Raw genomic sequence first — 25713 nt, 5'->3', positions numbered from 1 at the left:
ATTGTGAATTTGACTGTTCACAAAGCAGGACATTGCAGTCCAATCCTTCTTCTTTTCTTTTGGAGATACAGTACTGTATTAATGGATACTTAATTGAGATAATGTACAATTTGTACTCTCCTAAATGTTACACCATCACAAATCAACTCTGTTTACATTTAAACAAGGCTTGACAGTGTATATTAACACATCTAGGGTTTTTGTGTGTGTGTGTGATCCCTCAAAGGCAAGACCTTGGATTTGGAGTGCTGCGACTTCTTTAATATACTGGCAATGACACTGCACGACCTCTGCAGGTTCTCCTGCATTTGTGCAAGACAGTCTGGCATGATTTTCATCTTGTGTTTGTGTTTGTGTTTGTGTTTGTGTCTGTGTTAGCGTTTTGTGTTTGGTCCCGCAACCATTCCTGGGAGGGTAGACATGGCACGACTGTCAAAAGGTTACCATTTTTGCTCGGTATTAATGGGGTGTCAGTTTTCGCTCCTGCTGGTGATGCTGTGAAGAGTGGCAAATTGGAGACCATTTCCTAAACAGCTAACAGTTGGATTTCCTACTGTACATGTCCGCTATAGACACTAAAGTTCATGTGTCATACAGCTGGTGCAGATGTACCAACTGAAGTCTGATATATTAGGCGTGAGGCTCAAGAGCCTCAGGGGTCTTTCTCATGCTCATATACAGTAACCCCTGACAAGTTTTTGTTTTTTGTTTTTCTCACTCCTCTCTCTCTCTCAAACACACAAACACACACACACACACACACACACACACACACACAAGATGAATTTCCATGCATGCACCAAAAAGTCACATTTTGAGGCAATTTTTCTCTTTTAGAATAAGTCAAAATATCATATTTAGTATGCACCCAGGCCCTGTTCCACATTAACCCATTGAAGACGAGCTGATATACTGCTACAAGTACAACACACATTTTCCATAGACCTGCCCGAGGATACTTGGGACTCGTCTTCAACGGGTTTGAAAGTTAAAGTTAAAACATAAGTCAGAAAGTCAAACATACAGGTGTATCCTACGTCTGTTATCAGCCAATCAGAATTGAGTATTCACAGACTTTGATCAATATTCTTACTTACATTTGATCTCAACTTTTAAACCACAGGGCCCTCATTGCACCATTTAAAGCCTAAAAATGATAAAACTCCTTCTTGGGGGAGGGGGTTCACCCATCATCCCTCTAGAACCGTTCCCTCGCTCAGTCACTTCATTCCCTTGTGCAGCATATGCTCAGCTTGTAGTTTTCATGAAACAATGTCTTTTTCTTCTGATGCTGCAAAAGTTTAGAAACATAATTTGCATTCAAACTATCATCATTCCTGTCTAATGATTGCAAACGATAAAAAGAAAAGATGTACAATATTGTAGGTACGAGACTGATGTCGAGACAGGCAGTTCCTCCAGACTCCCTGGGCCATGCATGGCCACCGAGTGGAAGGAAAACTTGCTATCTTTGTCCCAGCTGTTTCCCCACGAAGCAATGGTACGTGAGCGAGGCAAACTCAAACATATTCGGATATAATCTTTTCCTCCGATACCAGGGGTGTTTGTTTAAAGCAAGAGACATATACATGTATGTATGTGTACACATACAAACACACAAAACTGAACAAAACACAACAAATGGGAAAGCAAGATCTGCATAGCGCCAGAACAGAGGATCTTGTCACACTCCGGTAGGTGCATCCCGACTTTCCTGACGCTTCAGCCGTTTAGCCTTTCCTTCCTCCAGCCGGAGGGAGACAGGAAGCCCGGAGAGTGGGTCTCTGCCCCACCAGACACCTAGAGGTTTGGTTCTCCTTGAGACCAGTAGAGGAAAGGTTGGTTCCAGATGTGACAAATAACCCGTCCATAACGGCAGGCCCCCCCCCCCCCCCCCCCAACAACAAATTATCTAGAGTCCATTGGCCCATTTTGGAATCAGTTTTAAATTTCAGTTCTCAAATGCCACTTCAGAGGGCCAGTCGCAAGCCCGTGTATCATTACCGCCAGTTACTGTTTCTATTTGTCCAAGAATCCTACCACATCAGTTACTGCTGTCACAGTAACTGAATCATGCCCCTGATAGGGGATCCATTCTGCCACAGACTGCAACCGGTCTCACATACATGTAGCTCTGATACCACCTTCAAACTTTTGCCCAATGATGTTCTTACAAGTAGTTTAGACTACATCTAATCAAAGATAGTCTGGCTTCCAGACCATGTGCCCATATTATTTTGCTTCCTAGAATATATTTACGCCCTGTAACGAAAAAAGAAGTAGCAGATTCACATCAAAGAGGACTGGAGAACCAAAACAAATTCTATGCTTTCAACCCTGACCCTTGACCTTTCAACCTTTTTAGTTCTTACCCCCCCCCCCCCCCCTCCAATATCTCACCAGTTCTTCTTTGTATCATAAACACCTGTTCACTAAAATTTACTGTGACATCTCTGGTAATATATGTTCAGTGAAGAGAAATGGATTGCTCAATATCATTAATACATGGATTATTAGATGGAGTACTGTACAATTACACAAAATCACATTTGGTAGGCAGTAATGTATGGCCAACACATTGTGGACAAAGAATGCCAGTAACTTGGTCTGCCAGTGCACGTATGTGATTGCAGCTTTCAAGGAAAGCAAAGTACAGTGACCCCACCAACTGATTGAGCCAGAGCTGAGAGCAGAAACTCCACCTCTCCCATGGACAAGGTTGAAACACAACCCCACTTCTTGTGAGAAAACCAATGCATTTTTCGGACTCAACCCTTCCTTTTAAAAAGGCAAAAATGTAAATTGTGCATGAAAGGTCTGGGTATGTGTGTGTGTGTGTGTACAGTGTGTCTGTCAGGGTGTTCAGATGCAAAAAATTTATACATGTACTAGAATGGTATAGCTTTACCAAAATGGTAAAACTATACGTCTGAACACTGACTAACGAAAAGACGCATATTTAAATGAAACGATGTATAGAGAAACGACGGTAAGAACATCGTTTCAAGCTAGACTTCGATAACGAATCAGCATTCCATCGTGTCCATTTTGCGTATGAACGTATGGTGACTATAGAACGATATAACTGGGCGGGGCTTAATGGGAGCGCGTACAAAAGGTGGCCCCATAGCTGTCACTCATGACCATAACAGCATGCGCAGTAGGAAACTGCTCATCTATACAACATTTTCTAGAACGGTCGAGATTAGCGTCTGAATGGTCTGTCGGCCATACAATGATTCTTAATATGTCATTTCTTTATCGAGTTTTGATATGAACTGGCTTGCGTCTCAACAGGAGGCGAGTCTGTCTGTCTGCCTCTTTGTGTGTGTGTGTGTGGGTGGGTGTATAACTGAACAAGAGAGAGAAAGAGAGGGAGGGAGGGAAGGGGGGAAGAGAGTATAATCACTTCTTTTTCATTCATTCTTTCATTTGCGATGAGATTGAAGATGCATGCTCTGAATGGGCACGTTTGGCCAGGAATGCCATAGCCAGAGATATGAAGAAAAGAAGGCAGAAGTTTTGACATTATCATTCATAATAAAAAAAGTTGAATGATACGGTATTTAAATGCACTCTATCAATGAGAGAGGAATGATATTCACAAAGGAATGTGCTTTGAATCACTGCATTTTGTGATGCCATTAAAAAGAGAGAGATTTGATATAAAAGATGCCATCAGTGGAATGAGGTGGTGATGATCCAGAATGCTCTCTCTGCAGTCACAGTTATAAATTGATAGTAATAGTGCTGGTAAATTTTGTATCAAATCTACAATCAAAACACGGAGAAAAAAAAATTCTCATGTTTCACTCATGTCTAATAAAATACCTGCCGAGTTTAGAGCAAGAAAAATTGTCAGGAAAGCAACATGAGCATCATGAAATCTTTTTAAACCATATTTGATCGATATATTGTCATATAACAAAGAATGCTTGTATTCATTTTAATTTCACAAGTTTTGCGAGAGCCAAGATTCGCGAAATTAAAATGTTTTTGTCTACACTACAATGGATAAAAAGTGCCAGTGGCAAAAAAATCATGCTGTGGAAAAGGCAGTTGACTCCAATTCATGAAAATTCCACGCTGCAAATACCAAGTATATCTTGCTTATAATACAGTAGGGACACTTGTGTAGGCCTATGCATGGCTTAGACACAAAACCTTTCTACAAAGACCAACAGACCAACAGTGATGTAGGCCTACATGTAATTACTATGATATTTAATTGTAAAAATTCTATACTACACTATTTTACCCCATCTCCCCCCCCCCACCACCCCCGAACACAGACATACATAAATTGTTTGCATACATCGCTGATTTAGCGCACATACACATTATGTACAGAATATGCAAGACAATCTCTGAGCTTTGTCAGTCTTTACAAATATTTGCAAGGCCGCACTTTCAAAATCTATTGTGCAATCAACCTGTGAGAACAAATCTGGGAACAGCTTTCATCAGATAAATGGCATAACAATCACCCAAACTGTTCATGGGATTTTACACACAATCAAAGCCTACAAATTGGACTACCTCTTCAAAGAGAAAGAGCCACAAGTGGTCAATAATTCATTGATTTTTCAGTTGCGAATATGACATGGTATCTACAAGTCGGTGACACCACAGAAGGAAATGGGGTTCCAAGACAGATAATAAACTCCATCAATTATGCTGACATGTCACACAAGTGCCATATTGCAGTGAAATTTGAGTGAAAATGGACATTACAAGTACCAGGAAAGTTATGATCCTTGGTGCAAACTCAAAGCACTCAAATGAAATTCATAGAATTGGAATCTTTAGAGTACAAAAGCACTGTATCATGGAGAAAGTTCAGTTTCAATGTAATCCTCCTGTGGGAATGAAGAGAAAAGGCTGTTTCAACAGTCAACACAAATTTATTGACATTTTCTGTAACAAAACTCTGATTTTAGCTCTTCCTACCAAACACATTCAATACTTTAACACATTTGCATGCACTAGTTGTTGTCAGGTCAGGCAAGCCTTGGTCAGACTTTCTAGCTGCTAGAAACAACCACTATGGGAATGCATAAAATTTTCACATATTGGTAACCCTGTAGAGTACAATGTACATGTAAATACCTCGATCAACTACACTGTGCACCCTCCACAGACAATTTCCATGAATTTGAAACTATTTTGAAATGGATTGGTCTCTTTGAAGGCTATCCTGTGGAATGCTTCAGAAATATAGAGAAATTTGGTAATATACAGTACAGTGTATACTGTACTCCAGAGTCCTGGCTCGGTTTTACCAAACCAGGGCTGCCCCTTTTGAGAAGAAAATGCTCTCTCCAAAAAGGAAATCGATCACAAAGAGGAAAGTTTGCAGAAGAGATCAGGCAGGTAACTTTTAACATCTGTGAGCATGACATGGTAGATATATATGCGGCAGATCACCGGCCTTAAATTTGTGACGTCAGAGGACACGATCTTGTCAAACGCAAAGAGTTTGAATGGGCGTCAACTCTTCAAGAATAGACTCAAGTGCCAAATGGACTCAAGAACCAGTTTTCAATATGGTCACACTGACATTAGATGTCTATTTTTTTTTCTTTAATGGAAATAGGCCTTCTGATTATTACGCCTTTCAAATGGTGTCAAGGAAACGCACAGGACGATGTTAGTCCAAACACCCATGATCATGGTCACTTGAACACTGGCGCTGTTGTCATTTCATATACATCTGTATGCACACTACAATTATGGATGACTTGGTATGATAAATTCTAAAATCTTTTACAAAAAGCCCCTTTACACAGCACCCATACACTATTCTCCAACTTCTCCATGTCCTTTAACAAACAAGGAAAAGTAGAAATTACGCGGTGCGTAATATATGTCCCCGCCGGAAGTAGCATTTTGTAACAAAATGTGCAATATAGGTAAAAAATCAAGGTCAAAGGTCAAAGAAGTCAAAGGTCAAAATTTTGTGTAGAAGTTTTGAAGCCCTCACCTAGTGCCATCACATAAAGCAAATGGAATCGAAATTGGGTTAGAAATGGCGAAGGAGTAGCATTTTGTAGCCAGTGTACAATATAGGTCAAAAATCAAGGTCAAAGGTCAAAGAAGACAAATGTCAAAATTCTGTGTAGAAGTTTTGAAGCCCTCACCTAGTGCTATCACATAAAGCAAACGGAATCGAAATCGGGTTAGAAATGGCGAAGGAGTAGCATTTTGTAGCAAAATGCACAATATAGGTCAAAAATCAAGGTCAAAGGTCAAAGAAGTCAAAGGTCAAAATTCTGTGTAGAAGTCTTGAAGCCCTCAACTAGTGCCATCATATAAAGCAAACGGAATCGAAATCGGGTTAGAAATGGCGAAGGAGAAGCATTTTGTAGCAAAATGTACAATATAGGTCAAAAATCAAGGTCAAAGGTCAAAGAAGTCAAAGGTCAAAATTCTGTGTAGAAGTTTTGAAGCCCTCACCTAGTGCCATCACATAAAGCAAACGGAATCGAAATCGGGTTAGAAATGGCGAAGGAGTAGCATTTTGTAGCAAAATGTACAATATAGGTCAAAGGTCAAGGTCAAAGGTCACAACTGAAATTCTGTGTAGAAGTTTTAAAGCTCCCATGTAGTGCTATCATATAAAGCAAACAGAATCAAAATTGGCTCATAAATGACAGGGAAGTAGCAAATTGAACATTTTGATCACACACGGACGGACGCACGGACAGACGGACACACAGACACACACATGTACGGAGCCCGTTTCATAGTCCCCTGCTCGAACTCGTTCGGCGGGGACAAAAATGTGAAGTGTGAGAAGAGAAAATTGAAATCAATAATGTTCATCACTGTCAATGTACAGCAAAATTGTATCAAATGTAAAAGTGAAGAGAAGAGAATTACAATATTATCATTTAGATATGATGATATGATGAGGGAGGTGGCAATTCATCCTCACTGATATACACTCAGCAAAAAAAGAAAGTAAACACTTTTTCCATCTAATGTTTTTCATAGAAGAATTTGATGAAAATGAATGTGTCATATCATATCAAAGATTATTTAATTGGCTACCAACCTGGTAGGTTTATACAAAGGGAAATTTTACGCATGATTGAACACATTCATTTTTGTCCTCCAAGGCAGAAAAGTAAAAATTGCAGAATTGGACATATTGAAATTCATTTGCAAATATCCTCCAAGACAGCAATGATAACAAAAGACCAATTCAACGCAATTAGAGACATGAATGAAATAGCAGAAATAGGTTTCCGTTCCCTTGTTTCCCTTTATATTCAGAACAAAAACATAGTGGGGAAACTGAAGGTGGAACATAAGCATTTTCCATCAATTCAAACTTTAAATGACATAGGGAGTAAGCCGTAAAGGTGATAAAATCGACAGAATTTGTTTATTTTACCTTTTAATTAAGGAATTTAAGAAATCATGAGACAAATTCAAGAACCAAATATTATTTCAAATTTTCTTAAATTAGAATAGCGTTTCAAATCTAACTTTCTTTGTTACCATTTTTTTTGACTGCAGATTTGACAGAAGATTCTTCATTTTCCTCCATTATTTTTCGCCTTTCTGTATCTTTGGAGGGTTGCAGCTGTGGACATTATTGAGATCATATGTTGATGCTTTCAAATTAATTTGCATTTCTATTGTGTTGAATTTGCTTTTGTAGTTGTCATTATCATATGGGAGAGCAAATACGCTTGAACAACAACTTGTCCATTTTGCAATTTTTACTTTTGTGCCTTGGAAGAGAAAAATGAATGTGTTCACTCATGCGTAAAGTTAACATTTTCATTGACCTACTAGGTTGATAGCTAATTAAATTTATAACCTTTAACATGGTATATAAAACATCATTTTTAGTCAGATAGTCTATGAGACAGATAAACTTGAAAAGGTGTTTACTTTCTTTTTTTGCTGAGTGTATAAACTATTCTCTACTTTCACTAGGGCTGTTGATTTTAGTTATTGTTTTGGATTTTTCGTTAGTTAATAATTAACACGACAACTCTTTGAATAATTAGTTTTAAAAAATCGCAACAAACTTTCCACAAATAGCTTTTTTTTTACAATAACCCCTAAAAGAAGTAATGCAAAACTAAAAAGGTCTTCTATCTTTACAGTTTTCATATGGGTCTAGGTATCCCTAAATATGTTGATTGAGAGTACAGATTGAATTTCTGCCACTCCTCTTTTTGAAGAGTGGCATTTGTTTTGTTTTGTTTTTGTTTTTCCTTTAAAGATCTGGTCTTGCATTCAAGGCTTCACTGCCATGGACTTGACTTCCCCTATTCAGGAAACCTACACCGTATACTTCTACCAGCTTACGTTTCACACCATGTGTGATATGCATTACCACACACACACACACACACACACACACACACACCACAGTTAACCACATTGTTGGGCCTTTTAATCGTATGTCCTCTTTCATCTTTTTCACGACAATACGCAAGACACACCTGCACCGGGCGACAAACTCGGAAGGTGCACAAGCGGTAGGCTCTGCGGTAATCATTGTAACCTTTGGAAGTTCATGGCAAATGTCTTTTAAGATGATGTAATTTATACCAAATGCGAGCGTCATTGTATTTCATTCAGGTCACTTACACTGTGGTATACATACTGTATCTCACATGGCGAAGCGATGGGATGTTGTCTACAAGACTCTCGAATGGCATGAAGATGTCACATTTACATGTAAAGTGATAGCAGTGCACCCATGATCCCGCTTTCCCGCAAAGTGTCACGCCATGAATGCAAATTCACGGCATCATGTGTGAGAGTGGACATCTGGGAGGTCAAAATTTGTAGTCTAAGGCATCGATGTACATTGTACATAAAAATTGCAGAGCCCCCACAAGAGTCGATACAAGTTTATCAACATAAAATTGTTTTCACTCCTCTCTCTACAAATTTGTGATCACAGAATGAAATTGGTGCTATAAATGAATCCCCTATTTGGATAAAACACTCCCAGTTCACAAAAGTGATGGGTTACATGTAACATTCTTTGTTCAATTTCACAGTCCTATTCACAAAAATTAAGAATGAATTGTGATTTCAATATTCATGGTGGCTTTCAATGCATTGAACCAAAATGGTTACGAATACTCTACTTTTAAATACAATGCATCATTTGTCCACGCTTAACTCTTAGATTTCAGCAAAAATTGGGATCCAGAGTCTAATGACCACCCAGCATTTGTGTGTGTGTGTGTTTGTGTGTGTGTGTGTGTGTGTGTTTGTTTGTCTTTTATGTGGTACTTTAATTGCTGGAACCACCAACCTACTTATATTTCTCAGGAAACTGCTTCATACTTTATACAGCTTTATTACAGGAAACTATCCAAGATAAACTCTGCTTGTAATGCATTTTAATAAAATGACTGATCTTCCCAACTTTCCTCAGCGTTCATCCTGATGACTTTAATAGTTTATGTAATTCCTTTTTTTTTGGTTTTTTTTTTTTTACAATTTATATTTCATTTTTTACCCTACATAATTTACAACACAACTGCAATACTTCGTTCATATTGCATGTATAATTTGAATACTGGAAAGACTTCACGGCATTACGACAATGAATGGAAGGAATTCCGTACTCATTCGTGATAATATCACTTTCCTGTATCTTTTCCGTGAATGATTTCATGATGGTACCTGGCTTCCTGAATTCTCACTATTCAAAATGGTTTCTGTTTAGAAAGGATTTACGTCATTATCACAGAAATGGATCAGGGTAAACAAAATGATTCTGTGAAAGTATCGGTACAACAAGCTGGAAGAAATTCAGAAAATATTGTCAAGAGCAACACCTAGGGCTCTTTCAAATATCTAGTTAATTCCATGTTCCTTTCTCCAGATAGATGATCTTTGACAGAATTTTTCAAGTCACAGTATTAGAACAATGAAAACAAAATATGTGCAGAATTTCACATAATTCATTTGTCATTATAGAGTTTAATGAACAGCAAATCTCTGGTCTTCACTGTGGAATCTACAACCAGAATACAATTCCAAATGGTACACACGCATGACTTTCTACCCTCTTCAATTTGCTCATTCAGTGATTGAAAATGCTCACGTTTTCTTATCTGTTTTTTTTTTTGTTTTCATTATTAAAATCCCTTGTCTCACAAAAAGGCAAATTCACAGTTTAACTCACTGAGGCAATATATTCCTGAGTTTACACTTGGGCAGGTGTCTATGGAAAATGAGTGCCTTAGCAAAATCGGCTGGTTCTCAACAGGTATAACCTCATCTCTGTAGAAAAAATAATGCCTCCGGCACCCTTCGGGCGGAGGCATAAAGAAAGAGAACGAGATGATCACAGTATCACATCACTTTGTTGTGGTGTGGCACAAGCAGTTGAGGCAAACAACGAGACTCCTAAATCACTTCCATTTAAGGGATCGTATAGTTTTGGTTGAGACCTAATTTCAGGTTTCTAACATTTTTTGGCGAGAAATGTGTAAGAGCATGTAATTCCATGAGGAATTCAATGTTTATTTGATGAAAATTAGTTTTGAAATGGCAGAGATATCCAAAACAGAGCGATTCTAATAAAGTGTGGGACCCACATTTTATTACGATCGGTTTTTTTTACTTTGTTTTTGGATGTTTCAGTCATTCCAAACCTGATTTTCATCAAATAAACTTTGAAATCCTCTTAAAATGGTATGCTCTGTACTCTTTAATAAGTATTTTCTTGGTACCTCGCAAAAACTTAAAAGCCCAATTCTCATCTCCACAAATACTGTACCATCCCTTTAACCTGCATACTGCTGAAATGGAAAGAATGCATGTAATGCATCATGCTGCCTGATAAACAATACTGTACAGCACAGCAAGAGAAAACAGGCAGTCAGTATTCTCAAGACAGTGTGTTAAGGCAAAAAGGGAAAAAACTGGCCCTATCTTCCTACAGTAGACCAATTATTGGAAGGGGGCATGCATATAATCCTATACTAATCATCTTCATCTCCCTGACAATCTTAAGGTCAATTGTGCCCCCTTTCATGCTGGTCACTCAGGGGATCCAGAGCATCCAAGAGATTCAACAGGGAATGATACATGGAACACCCAGGAAAAAATTTCTTTCAAACTAGCGAATGAACTCCAAGTTGAATTTCAAATGCATGATATGGTGCATGGGTGAAACACCCACAAGACGTTGTCGGTATGCCGACCTTTGCTTTTCACCCCGGAGTTTACTTGCATTGCCTTTCACACTACCCTAGCATCACGCTGGAGTGCCCAAGGACACTCGGGAGTTTTAAAACCAGGGACATCTCGAAGGTAACATTTCTGAAGAGTCACCTGGCATTTTACCCCAAGATTACAGGACTTCCACAAGACCTTCCATACTACGAGATCTTCCATGTGTACCCAGGAGATCTAACGTGAAATTTGTGTGAAAGGGCTACATTAGTGTATAAACCAGAAAGGGTGATACCTGTGCAGCCTGCAACTTGACAAGGTCCTTGGAGCTCCCGAACAGATTAAGCCTGGAGTGACGCAGCGCGGCATTCTGTGTCTTAACCATGGTGAATCAGGAGTGAGGGGGAAAAAGAAAAAAAAAAAAGAAAATCCTCTTCTACTGGAGCACTCGAAACTGTCCAATCGACAAAGTAGCGATCCTCCCTCCTCTGGATCCGTTGGTGAATCCTTGTCTCCAGAACAGCTGTTGCTACAATGTCAGTAGATACCACTTCTCAGTGGTTTCACAAGTCTGTATACAGATTCCTGATACAACTGTACACCATGGTAGTCTCAAGATCACTGAAATGATTCACTCGCAAACTTTTCTCCCAGTCCTTCCACTGATATGCAAGATACAGCTGTAGGATACTGGAGCCTCACAGAAATTCTTGAACAAGCTAATAGTTTGCCAAATATGGTTACACATACATGTACATGTAGACCACAACTACAAAGTTGAAAACAAAAGGTGGTCAACTGGAAGAAAAGATCGGTGGTTGCAGAGTACTTCACTTTGAGAATCTCAATGCTCACACACTGTTTGCCCCCTCAAACACAGAACAGAGGTTTCACGGAAAACAGACAGATGACTGACTAGTCCACCTTCAATCCCTGGTCAAAGACCACTAGCTGCATTAATGTGTTGATCACAAGTAAAGCGGAATAGCAAGATTTTCTGTCATGCTGATGAGACCGAGTGGGGTCAGTTTAAATAAAACAATTGATCTGTAGCAAGAGACTTGTATTGCACACACACAGGAGGGTGGAATATCCGACTGAGAAGCCAACGACCAATCAATGCAGAGCACACAGCAGAGCTCGGGGTGAAGTTATCCGCAACAATTTCCTACAGATTTTAATCGCTTTGGCGTAACTCGCACTCACTCGCAAGAGCCCTCCCAAAGCCAGGATGGGAGGCATGGTCTACCAATTCAGACCAGGGCTGATTCACCCAGTCATGACTCAGGCCAACAAGGTGACACATGTACACACTACATATTTGTGTTTACGGGACAATGAATGGCATTCCTGCCAAAACGTGATAATTAGAAGCTCCTGGCATTCAAAGATATTCTTGGTCATTTCAACGTGATGATTCATACCCATTCCTCATAAATACAGGGCATCGGTCTGACTCAAAACGTGTGTGAGATTGATATAGAATATTGCATGTTTACAGATCAGCACAGTTCTTCAAGGTGAACTGCATATTAACATCTCTACATGTATGTAACTGCAATAGTGACAAGAAGGTGTGGAAATGTAGGTACATGTATACAACTGGGAATATATTGTAAGACATGGTCATTGCAACTCTATCACATTTTCAATTAACCAGGTTTTAAAAATATTTTTCCACTAATCCACACATCATAGCTACCTCTAGGCATACATTGTATGACTAACATTGTAATAACAATTTGAACATTCCATCGACCAGGTTTTAGCTATGTATCATGACATGTGTAAATTGGTAGGCCTATACAAAATGTACACTACAGTTCATAATTCAGCCAGAAAAAAAAAGGAGAAACTAAGTCGAGATTTGAGTCTCCAGCATTTTGTGGATAGATTCCTTCCACAGTCTACAATTCAAAGAGACCGCATATCAGTATCACTGATAAAACATTTTTACGCCATCCACACAAAGGTAAGTAAAAGATAACTGGGTCTGATTTGATGTCATGCTAGACTAGGTACCCTGCAGGAAGTTCCTGAGCAAGCTCTTTACCCAAAGCCAGTGGAGTGGCTCCGTTCTGGTAGTGCCATAATTAGCAGAATCCTGGTTCCCGCAGTTCACTGTGGTGCACCAAAACATTCATTCATTCAAACGCCTAAAATAAGTCATGTTCACGAGACGGCAAATGCCTGATTGGCGATGTCGGCAGCAAATTGTGTGCGGCTCGCACCTCCCAAACCGGCTGCTGTCGGAACACTAAACTTTCGCCAGTAACAACTTTCAGCTCAATGCGATCTGTCACAGTATCTCAAGTTGCCTCAGTCTCATTAATGACATTTCCTACATTGTTGTGCATTCATGACATAAGAATGATGACTTTTACGGTACAAGAAGGTTTGTAGTTGCTACATTTCGAACTATAAACATAATTTTTATCATTTTTAAAAATGGGGATTTGTATCATAAAACCTGATGACATAATTTCTTCTGCTCATTTGTACTAGCCAGTTACATGCTGGTAACGTAGGTACAAAGGTATTATTGTTTAATGAAGACGTGTGAAACTCTATTCCATAACCTTTTTTATTTTTAACCATTAAATGTAGGTCAATTCCAGTATGATGAAACCTCAACACCACTATGATCACTTGACTTTAAACATTCAATTCATTAAAGCTAACTTGAATATGAAGTGGAATTTTGGACAGAAGGGATATACTCAGATGACAAAACTTTAATGAGATTATTTCATTGCATGTAGGGATCAAACTTTGGCAGGTTTTCGTAAATCATATACTATTAGATATTTGTGTAGAATATGAAGTTAAAAGTGAATGACTTATCTCTCAAAATTGTCAAAATAGAAACAAGATCAATTAAATAATCATTTTAATATTTCCTTCCTCATTACTGAGGACGGGTATTTATAGAAAGTTGCATAAAAAGTTTGACCAAACTGGATTTGTAGGGATTGTGACATTTCCTCTGTGCGGCATATTCCATCAGGTGCATACAGCATTTAAAAGCCAAGCATCTTTTTCACTCGCCCTTGACTTGAGCTACGTTATAGTGGAGATCATTGGTAGGTGACAAGGAGCAAATTTTCTTCACCTATCAAGGTCCTGAGTGATTTTGCTGCATATCATTTCCCTGTTAACTCACCAAATTGGCAATTCTGAGTTTTAGCCTTTTTTTTTGTTTGTTTTTTTTTTAATGAAGCAGCAGGGGTCAGTGTGTTTAAAGCTATTTTCAACCAGAGTTTTGAAAGAATGTTTTCAATGGACAAAATACAGTCAAACCTGCCTTTAGCGGCCACCTGTCAATAGCAGCCACCTGCCGTATGTGGCCACCGAAAAATCCCCCCAAAAGACCCTGTATAAAGCGGCCACCTGTCTAACGCGGCCAGAGGCCACACATTTGGAATGTTCAACCTGTCTATACATGTAGTGGCCACAGGCCAGTCATTCATGGGCAACAATGGTCAGTGATTGCCACTGCTGCATTCATCACTCATGCAGTCACAATAATGCACAAGTGTAAAGCTTTCTTCATGACTGTACACAAGCTACTGTGCAACAACTTGATAAACACCAGCATTGTTCAATGCATGAAACACACAGGTATGTGCATACGGAGTACAAGTAAGTACTTTACAACGATGATACATATGTAGGCAATGCAGACAAAAGTTGGATAACCTGTCTATAGCGGCTACCTGTCTATAACGGCCACTCTTTTCATCTCCCTTGGGTGGCCGCTATAGACAGGTTTGACTGTACATCAAGGATCCAAGCCTCAGTGATACAATATGGCAGCTCCAACTACAATGTACAAGTACTCTATAGGACTGGTCAGCAATACAGACACCAGACATTGTACAACAGTTGTATTACGAACCCTCACACTTCCACTGTCCCAATCTGACCCTTTCCCCGTCTGACCAGTGACTCAGTTGGATTAACCTCCCCAACATGGTCACAACGGTCACATTAGGACAGTGGCACAATACCCATGATCTGCCTTAATCACCTCAGCGAATCAAACAGTTTGGTCTGCAAGGCTGGCCGTATCTCTACTGGTCAAGCTGCCTTCTAATCCTATAAAGCTATACCCAGAAGGTTACTGTGAAACCATCATTGCACCTATGATTACAAACTCGGTCAGGGCTGCTACGGATTTCCACCCAATAAAACAATAACAATAACAGCATACTGCATACTTTGTTCAGCTAGAAATGGCCCGGAATGTTTATTCTGAAATGAACTATGAAGAAAAGACAAGCAATGCAAGTGAAGGACATTTAATGGTTTTAACAGAAACATAATGATACAAATCAGAAACAGTGGCCACACATCCAACCCTGGCAAACTGTTTTATGCGTTGTACTGTTGTAAGCAAACTGGATTCCCAGTTTTAAAAATGAAATACTGAGCAGTGTATATGGAGTATAGTATACATTGTACAAGTGGATGAAGTATGTGTATCACATACACAAAGTATAGGTCCTCAGCAAAAGAAAAAGAAAAAAAGTGAACAGGTAAACAGGTGGTCAATATACATGTAGGACCCATCAATCTTCCTTTATTTCAGGCAGGGAGGGGCTTAAAGGCATGAGAAAGTACGGATTCTACACATTGTATACATGGCAATATGTTAAAAGGTGTCAACAGTATGATTATTTTGTGAAATAACAAATTACTCTGGCAGGGGTGCCGCATATCAAATTTCACAATATCTTGCATTCAAACAGAAAGCAAGTGTCTCTCTGACGCATGTCAATAAACGTACAGTACAGAGATCAATGATTTGGTGCACTCAGTATTGTGTACAAGTGGTTGGCTCAGCTGAGTATTGATGAAATTGCAGTAATGTTGTATGTGTGGATAACTATGTAAATAGTCAATATTGTTTGGTGAGGTCTTTGGTGGTCTTTTTCTAATAGCCATGTGCAAAGTCCCTTTGGAATATTTCATAACAGATGCATCCTTGTACTGTAAAAGTGGTTTCTTTTGCATAATATATAGAAACTTTCGCGGTTTCCATTGGTGCCGACTTTTTCGCATGTGTTTAAATTCGCGGTCGGTAATGATAGCGTTGTAACAAGCGACGGGTTCAAAACATTTTCGCGTGATGTTAAATTCGCAGTTCAACCTCAAAGCGCGAAAATAAAACCACCGCCAAAGAAACCACGTATACAGTATTTCTCTTGATGTGATGTTTTTTTACCAAAATCAAAACAAACAAAGTGTATACCTGCTACTGGCTAAATAAAGTTTTTGAAAACAAAAGGGTACAACCATCACACATCTTGCACATGCAGTATTTGCAATTCATCACATGCCACAAAGCCTGACATTTTGAAAGTCAACAAACACAGCTATTTTCAAAGTTGTTGGGATCTTTACAGTACAGGTCCAAAACATTTGCTTCTGTGACAATTACTCTCATGAAATATCGGCACGCTAAGCCAAAGATGAATTCCCTCCACAAACATAACCCTAACCCTAATCCTAATCCTTACACTTGTACATCAATCTACACGTAAAATCGTATCACAACCTTAACAGCAACCCTACGTCCGTGGAGAAAATTACACTGTAAAAGCAATTGTCGCAGGAGCAATACATGTACAGTTGTGTCACCTTATAATTACAAACACTGTATTACCAAGACCCCAAGGTTTCCAAAGATAGGTGACTTTTAAGATGTCCTGATTCAATTTCCAAAACCACGGAAATTATGAATTCATAAGCTGACCAGATACACTGTATTCAAAGCACAGTTATTGAAAAAGATTGGTTTTGAGGTTTAGATGTAGAGTACATGGCAAAGAATGCAAAATATTTGGATCTTTCATGGATGTTGATTCAAAACACAACAGGTAAATGCAGAAGATAATTAAGGTTTAAATGTCTACGTTACCATGGAAATTAATTTTAAATCAGATACTGGAGTGGATAAAAAAAATCAAAGTTATGACAATTATAACAGTACTCTGTAATATCATTATTTCTTAAATCACCAAATATCTTTCAGCTTTCTCAGCATCGATATAGATAACGACTCTATCATGGGATTCTGGTAAAATTTAAAAAAAAAAAAATCTTCAGGTGTTTTGGACTCTAGGCCCTATGGACATCTGTGTAGATGCTAGCGGATATTTATCCATTTGGAAAATGAATGCTAACAGGAGTGGTTTCACACGTGATTGTATTTGTTTGTTTGTGATTATCTCTTCTAAATATCACCATTTGTACTCAACATTGGCCCAATCTAAATGAAATCAATTGTTTACATCTAGTGCATAGACTAAAACAAGCATGCATTTTCAAAATGTATTATCACATGCGTGGCATGTGTCAGCATTTGTTCAGTATGAGACGTCTGTCTGCACACATGTACACATGAGTCATGAGCATTATACACAATCAAGATGCATAATCAAAGGACTACAATATGTACATTAGGTCTATATCCTTTGTGAATTCCAATCTCTTATGTCACAATGGTAAAATACTTGATAAATCGATGACCCCACACAGATAATTATTAATAAGAACAATGTGGGCCCTATTTATCTGCATATGAGCAACTGAATGCTAAACCAGAACAGTAGGCCTACCTACAGTGTACAATGTACACGTACATGTCCTGAGTGGACCCCTCGCTAGCCCCGGAGACCCGCCGCTCTGCGGCGGGGTCCTGGCGGCTACCTCGCAGTTTCGTTCAAGTGAGAATCAAGAACAACTCCCTATTGCCACATATACGGCAACTTCACAAATAAACCATGGCTAAATTTCTATCATAAACACAGTGACAATAAAAAATGAAATATACACTACCCCATTGCCTTGTTTCTTCTCACCAATTTATCTGGAAACTGCAAAATTTTCCACATTTTTTAGGAGTAAGCGGCCGGCCCTAGTGGAGAGCTTTGCTGCTATTTTGAACGTGTATATCCATTTGTACGCATCTACGCATGCGTGAACAGTGACGTCACCGTTACGGATGCTCAAGGATATGAATAATGCATCATCGCACGGTGCATATAAGGTGAAATGAATATATGCATCATGTAGCGAGCGATACAGCTGTCAATGGACGTACCGACTGAATGCATGCTGTGCGCATGTGCAAGTGATTGTGAGTTTTAGTGAGCATCGGTGAGCTGAAGATATTTGCCTTATAAGACAGTATTTTCTGCATCATAAGCAATGAAATGCATCAAACAGTCGCCGGTGTGAATCATTTAGGTTTAATCGACCCATGTTAGTATTCCTAGTAGTTTTTGTTGAAAAATTAAGGAAATACAGCGCCGGAACGGCACCCGTTTGGTACAACATTAAAATCTCAATGCCAAAACGGCGCAGCCCCAACACTGTACGTTGTACGTTGGGGCTGCTGGTCGCAGTTAACCCCTCGCTATCTCAGTACAGTGTACAATGTAGATACAGTTGTAGGTGTTACAAATGTACACTGGTAAAATGAACTACATTTACTGTATGTTTTGAGTCCATTGTAATAAGTTAGTGTTCTTTACATTAACCAGGCAATCCATCATTACGCATCATCATATCGTTTAGGTTGTCTTATCTTGATAATTTTCAAATGTTCAATATAAAAAGCTAACTACCAATCTACTGCGGAAGCTGTTTTGCATGCAGATATTTTCACGAATGAGGTCACAGATATTCTAGTACAATGTTTTCACGATTTGACACCGAGGCTATCGAAAGTGTACTATTTAATACTATTACCTGTTCATTTGTAATATTTTCGCATGTTGTTAATTTCGTGTCCCAGCAGTGATTCGCGGCAATAGTGAAATACCTATTTTGTACTTTGTAGATCTACACGTACGTACATACAATTCCATCAGTTCTCCCTTCTGTGCACTTTGTTTTCATTAATTTTACAGGAGAAATCAATGAATCATGTTCAGATAGTAAATGCACACACTGGCGCATGAACACATGAACATTTGACCCTACAGTTAAACTAAACTACGACTACAGGCTAAACAACCATCAAGTAGAGTTTCTAACTTTCTATAAACATGATATTGATAAGGCTATTGATTGTGCTGACATACGTCAGTCAGAGACCATTTAATATGTTGATTCTATTCAGTTCCGCACTAGTACCATGTCCCTAAATGTTTTAATAAGTGATAGTATAAGCTACCGGTACCGTACCTAGACTAGTATCATGATCAGTGCCCCCAATCCCTACCTACTACACAGCTACACGCACGTCCACTTGTTCTCGACACACAACACAGCCACAGGTAAATCAACTGAATCAATCAATGGGGGTCCAATCAATGAATGGATGGAACAGTACAGTACATTGGAGAACTCAATTTTCTTTTCTATACCTCTTGACATGGATGACAGAAAAAGAAACCCTCCCCTATTGATCTGAACCGCTACACTTTGTTCAAGTGTATTCTTTCCGAATAACAGTGGCTTCGAGTCAATCTTAAAAGCGGATTACTACGGATACACGAAACACTTCCGGTATTAATTTTATGAGAGGTGCGCTACGGGCTAGACTAGGCTCTACAGAATTGTATACAACGCCTACCGGTGATGCGCGGCGAAATTGCCGACACCGATATGGCAATGCTAGTGGGGACTGGTGGACAAGTGTCAACCGCTCTACGATCAATAAAGTAAGAGAATTTACCCTTCTCAAGTGGCTTGAGGAACTCATGACACTAATCATACATCATCTTGATTTAATAAATAATACAAATTCAATGTCTTACCCAGAAGTTTTCCGTAAATATGGTCATATTGGCTGATATTTAGAGGTCACTTATTCCGTTCATATGGTTTTCCATGGGCGGCACTTGTCATCATTGAGTGTGGTCAACCAGAGAGGGCGACATTCTGCTTTGTGACTGACGGTACCAAACGAATCCGAATGTTGAACGGCATTGAATTTTCAACAAAAACACAGGAAAAAAGTTAGTGGCGTTTTTGTAGTATAATTGGTAGTTATTGATATTATATTTCTCACATTCTGTGTAACATTTGATTTTAAATGCTACGTCGTAAAGAGTTTGTTCGCAAAGTAGGCTTAGAGCGATTTGTAACTTTATCACCAAAATAGAGCTAAAATAAAACCTTTCCAGTGACACCTCGCTTGTAACGTACCATTAAAACAATGTTTTTCAGGTTCTTAAAAAAGGATATGTCATGTTTTTTATTATTTTCTCTGTTTCTTTAGCAGCTTTAATCCTAAATATCTCATCTTTGCTTGAATGGAGCTAACTCGTTTTGCCATCAACCCATCAAAATGCATTGTTTCCTACATTTGATATTAGCAATTACGCGGGAAAAAAAAGTGATCTCTATACAAAAACTGGCGACGTCTCCTGTGAATGAACTTAAAGTGGATTTTTTTTTTTAAAATGCTTTACTGTTATACACAGCTTCAGTCCGACCCCTTCAGTACTTTGCATTTAAAATGTGTATAATACCTATAAATGTCTTGGACTGTAAACGTATACTAAGTACTCGTTGTTTTATATTTTCAACATGACAAAATTCGTCACACACTATTCTATACGTCGAAGGTGGGTTCATTAAGGTGTTTCATTTTTTTGGGGGGGTGGTTGTTGGTTGTTGTGGTTGTTGTTGTTGTTGTTGTTGTTGTTGTTGTTGTTGTTGTTGTTGTTTTAACCCGTTCATTATTCCGAAAATAAGATAAGGTTTGACATCTCGAAGGTTCGTTATTCTGAAACACACTAATTCTGTATGTATAGAGCCTACCGATATAGATGTTCGTTATAGAATCCGAAAATGAAATAGGGTCCATTGATCCTAATATTTTGTGGCGTCATTCCGAAAGTTCATTATTCCGAAGGTTTGTTAATTCGAAAATGAAAATAAGCTTTGTTAGTCCGAAAACAAACCTTCGGAATTACGAATCTTATTCCGTTTTCTGAATAACGCAGCTTCGGAATAACAAACCATCAAAAAGACACCGTTCGTCAAGACTCCGCTATTTGATAACGCAGGGGCCCTTTTTATCAAAAGATATAATCGATTGTAAATTTCCTTTGCACACAGGCTGCCATAGACTTACCATAGAAATCAATAACTCTTCATAAAACAGGGCCTTGATGTAACATTTATGATCACGGAGCTCTTAATTTTTTGCATACTCGCAGTAGTCTGTCTGAACCACTATTCTTTCACTAAGATTCCTTTTCGTTTGTATGTCTATAAACTCTCTGCAAATGGCATTTTTGTCTAACTTTAAATGTGTTGTGCGATGCCAAATAGGCTTTCGGGAATATAGGCACATGTTATTAAGTTGATGCAAAACCACAGAAATGTTAATTTTATGGAATCACTTTAGATCACGGGAATACCAGAATGCCCCGGTTGCAGCAAAAGACCAATCTTTGCAGTCTGTGGCAACCCGAGAAGCTTTACTTGTTTTTTTTTTTCTCAATGAAATAGGCCTAGTACGTTGTACAAGATTGTGCTTTATTTTGATTAGATGTCACTTATTTTCACTTCAGACAAAATTTTAATGCCTATACTTCTAGGCCTATATCGTACATGAAGTACAAAATCACTCGGAGAGCGCAGACCTTTGCAAGCACAAAATGCTGAAAATGGTCATATTTTCCAATAACAAAGAATCCTTAAAAAAAAACAACAACAACAATCCTGGAACCCGTCCTGCATGGAACCAAACCGCGATCCAGATCACTACCCAAATTTAATCATCTGTTCCTTGTGTCATCACTACTAACTTTTCCTGAAAATTTCATCTAGATCCCTTCATAACTTTTTGAGCTATTTTGCAAACAGACAAACAGACAGACAAACAAACCAAAATCGGCAAAAAAAAAAAAATCCTCCTAACTTGGCGGAGGTATCTAATGAGCATATCAATGTACACTTTATACTACAGTGTACTATTATCTAAATGAACGCGTTTTAGATAGGCTATACATTTAGATTGTATTGACAAACGCTTGGTCTTGCAGTTTGATTTTTCCTTCATTTTTATTTTCATTTTCATTTTGTGTTTGTTTTCCTACAAAAAGTGTTCACCAGTCTGTGTTTGGGGGCGGGGGGGGGGGGGGCTGCAGTAGATTAGGGATGGAATATTTTCTGCTGGCTCCTTTATTTCTTAATTTATGTTTATTTCTTACCCAGTGTGGAATGTTTATTGGGTTGTTGGAGCTGGATGTGAAAGTGAAGTTATGCCACACCCCCCATATGATAACTTTCCATAACATTCATACAGTATAATATGCACACACACACACACACACACACACACACACACACACACACAACACACACACGCACACACACACACACACATATATATAATACATAATTATATAGGGCTCGACACTGATTTCTTTCTCTGGTGGCTGTTTGGGCCACTATAATCAATTTTAGGGGCCCGAAATAAAATAAAATACAGCAATTCATTTTGAATTTTAGCTGCCTCATCGGGCCACTGTACCAACCTTTTTGGAAATGTAGTGGCCCACCATCAATACTTATTTTGAGTGGCCCTGGAGTTATGGACCACCACTGATGTCCAGCCCTGTATCTCTCTCTCTCTCTCTCCCCCTCTCTCTCTCTCTCTCTCTCTCTCTATATATATATATATATATACATTATATACATTTATTTATTTACATACATATATTTATACATATATGTATGTATTATTATGTGTGTGTAGTATTTGTGTATAACTCATGTGATCCACGAATATACATGTGTATGAAATAAGGAATACAAGAATAGTATGATTTTCATCTCTGCTCCATAACATCTCTCAAAAATATTTGTATCACACACATCACACAACATTCAGTGAAAAAGCACATGTCTACACAAATTACACAGACACATACAATTTTATTGTGTACCAATTATAACAATCTGATTTCAGTTACATGTACATCACTCAATCAAAGATGAATTGATGGCATCATGCACAATAGTCAGAGAAATGGGGGCAAAAGCATACAGGATAGTATTGCATAATATACACATAGTGCTATTTCAGTGTGTATGATTAATGTGATATTGATCAAGATTCGTGGAATGGCAAGATTCTCAGATAATCAATGTTTATATACATCTGCTTGCTAATATGGGCACAATAGAATGCTTTATCATTTGCTCAAACAACAGGCTACACACACCCACACAAACAACATCTACCCATTCACATATAAAATCACCAAAACTTACATTCTCCTTGTTTTACATCATTCTCTGTCAGTGACATACTTTTCTTGAATGCTTAATATCATGTCATATGGTTTCTTGAGAGGGTAATCTACATCTCTGTGCATCCAAACAATATCACGAATAAACCATCTTGAAAACTAGAGCACTCGCAATCGAGCACATGTATCCCCTGAACCCGTCTCCCATACCCCATCTGGATTACTTTTTAGGCCAGAATGTTGTATAATATAGCAACTATCGCAGGATACAATAAGATCTGACGAGAAATGAGGCTAGTACATATAGCACATACAAGGAATATGACATGTCATCCTATAAAAGTTTGAACAATGAGAGCGCTGGCAATGAAAACTTTTGTTACCTAGAATAACTCCCCATAAACCTCCATAACAGGTCTGAATAAAATCCGACAAGAAATGTGGCTTATACAGCATATACAAGAAATGTGACATGGCCTCCAAGTCAGAACACTGAGGGCGCCGTCACCACAAACTGTTCTGTCCTTCATGTAGAATGACCACCCATACACCTCTTTAGCAAGTCTGAGTAAAATTCAGTAACAATCAAGTTATTGTCTAAATAAGCATGCATTTTTGCAAATTTTGACATGATCAGGGTGACCTTTGACCCTGTAAAAGGTGGAACAGTGAGGGCAGCATTATCAATAGGTGTAGGTGTATAGATTTGACTATGATACATTTACATACCAAATTTGAAGAAAATTGGTCGAGAAACAAGGCCAGTGTCGCACACACAAGCAGACACTGTTAAATTTACCTTTTCATGTATAAAGACGGAACAAGCGAGGGCGCCACCAACAAAAACAAAAGGCTTCTTTGTCTTACCATAATACACCTTCATGCTAAATTTGAAGATGATCGAAGAAGAACTGCAGCCAGTAGAGCGCTCACAAGAAAATCTCTGTGGCGGACGCGGTGGACGCGGCGCAATGAGGCCAAATCCATAGTATCCTCCGAACTCTGTTCGTGGGATACAATAACACTTCAAAAATCAAATACTAGTACTGGTACTTCCACATACAGTACATCAATCCAAAAGTACATGAATATGTTACAATGGCATGAACCATTAAAAGTTCCATAATGGAACTACAAAAACAGCTTCTCACTATGATAGCAAAAAAAAAAATATGAATAATTATTATATATCAATGAAGAAGGAATGGCAATGTCCTAAGTACAAATATGAAACAATATGACACTGGCAGTACACATAAACATGTAGCACATAGGAGTGGAATGCATACACTTAAATTGAACTCTCTAATAGCTCTATTTTCTTTTAAGACATTAATTCAAAACACACTTTTGAATCCGTTTTGTTAAAATGAATTTCAGCAGTGGGAAATTAAGTAAAATATGCTTCATTACCACATCATTTCTACAGAACTCATTTGATTACACTCTACAATATAATGCAATATGTTATTACTAATCAATGATGTAAGCTTGCATACTACATTCAATAACTTACTGTAAGAGTGGATACTTTCGCGCGACTAATTTTTTTGCATTCGGCCCAGTAAGTAGAGTTCCTCGTGCTTTTAATTCCGCGGAATCAAGAAAGTAAGTACTGGAACATATGGCATGCAAAAATATTCACATGCTTTTACTTTCGTACCAGTTTCTGGTTGTATGAAATGCGCGAAAATTTCTACTTTTACAGTATGAAATACAAACACAGTGCATCAAATCAACAGACTATAGATAGAGAGCTATGTATATCTGCACATGATCAAACATTTACACTTTTAGTACTAACAACTTGGTGGCAAATACCCATAGGTAGTCAAAGAGCAGATCTGACCAATTCCGCTCACACCATCACTCGTACACATTCAAACTGCATGCAGTCCATCCTGACAGACCTTTTTTTACTGTTATTGCATCATTGCGATATCGTCATGACCACACAATTTTGTTGTGATCAAATATTGCATCTTTGCTTTTATACACGCACACTTGCAGCTCATGAAGCAGTGTAGTGTTGAGGTAACCTGGAAGCCACTGGAACATTGTCAAACAAAATGCATTACACTACACCAGTGCACACTACACCATTACACTACACCAGTGCACACTACACTATTACACTACACCAGTGCACACTCATAGGTGATAACATCCACAACGAACCACATTTTTAAGTGCCAAAATAACATTTTTGTAATTAAATGCAGACCAACAATACAATAAATTGAAATCATTTGAAAATAATCGCTCTTCGTCTATGAGAAGGGCATCCAAATCCTCACATTATCTGTCAAAGAAATATGACTTT

At 38.5% G+C, this 25713-nt stretch overlaps 1 pseudogene; it reads right to left on the bottom strand.

Annotated features, from left to right (window-relative positions):
* Positions 1 to 20036, bottom strand: part of LOC139709187 (F-BAR domain only protein 2-like) — a 169081-nt pseudogene extending 149045 nt beyond the window's left edge.
* Between the last annotated feature and the right edge of the window lie 5677 nt (positions 20037 to 25713).

The sequence above is a fragment of the Diadema antillarum genome, unplaced genomic scaffold (genome assembly GCF_040938485.1).
Source record: "Diadema antillarum isolate AM-2024a unplaced genomic scaffold, OU_Dant_1.0 seq00001411_RagTag, whole genome shotgun sequence".
Taxonomy (NCBI): Eukaryota; Metazoa; Echinodermata; class Echinoidea; order Diadematoida; family Diadematidae; genus Diadema; species Diadema antillarum.
Note: the sequence above shows the minus strand (reverse complement) of the source record. Positions and strands in the feature narration are given on the sequence as shown.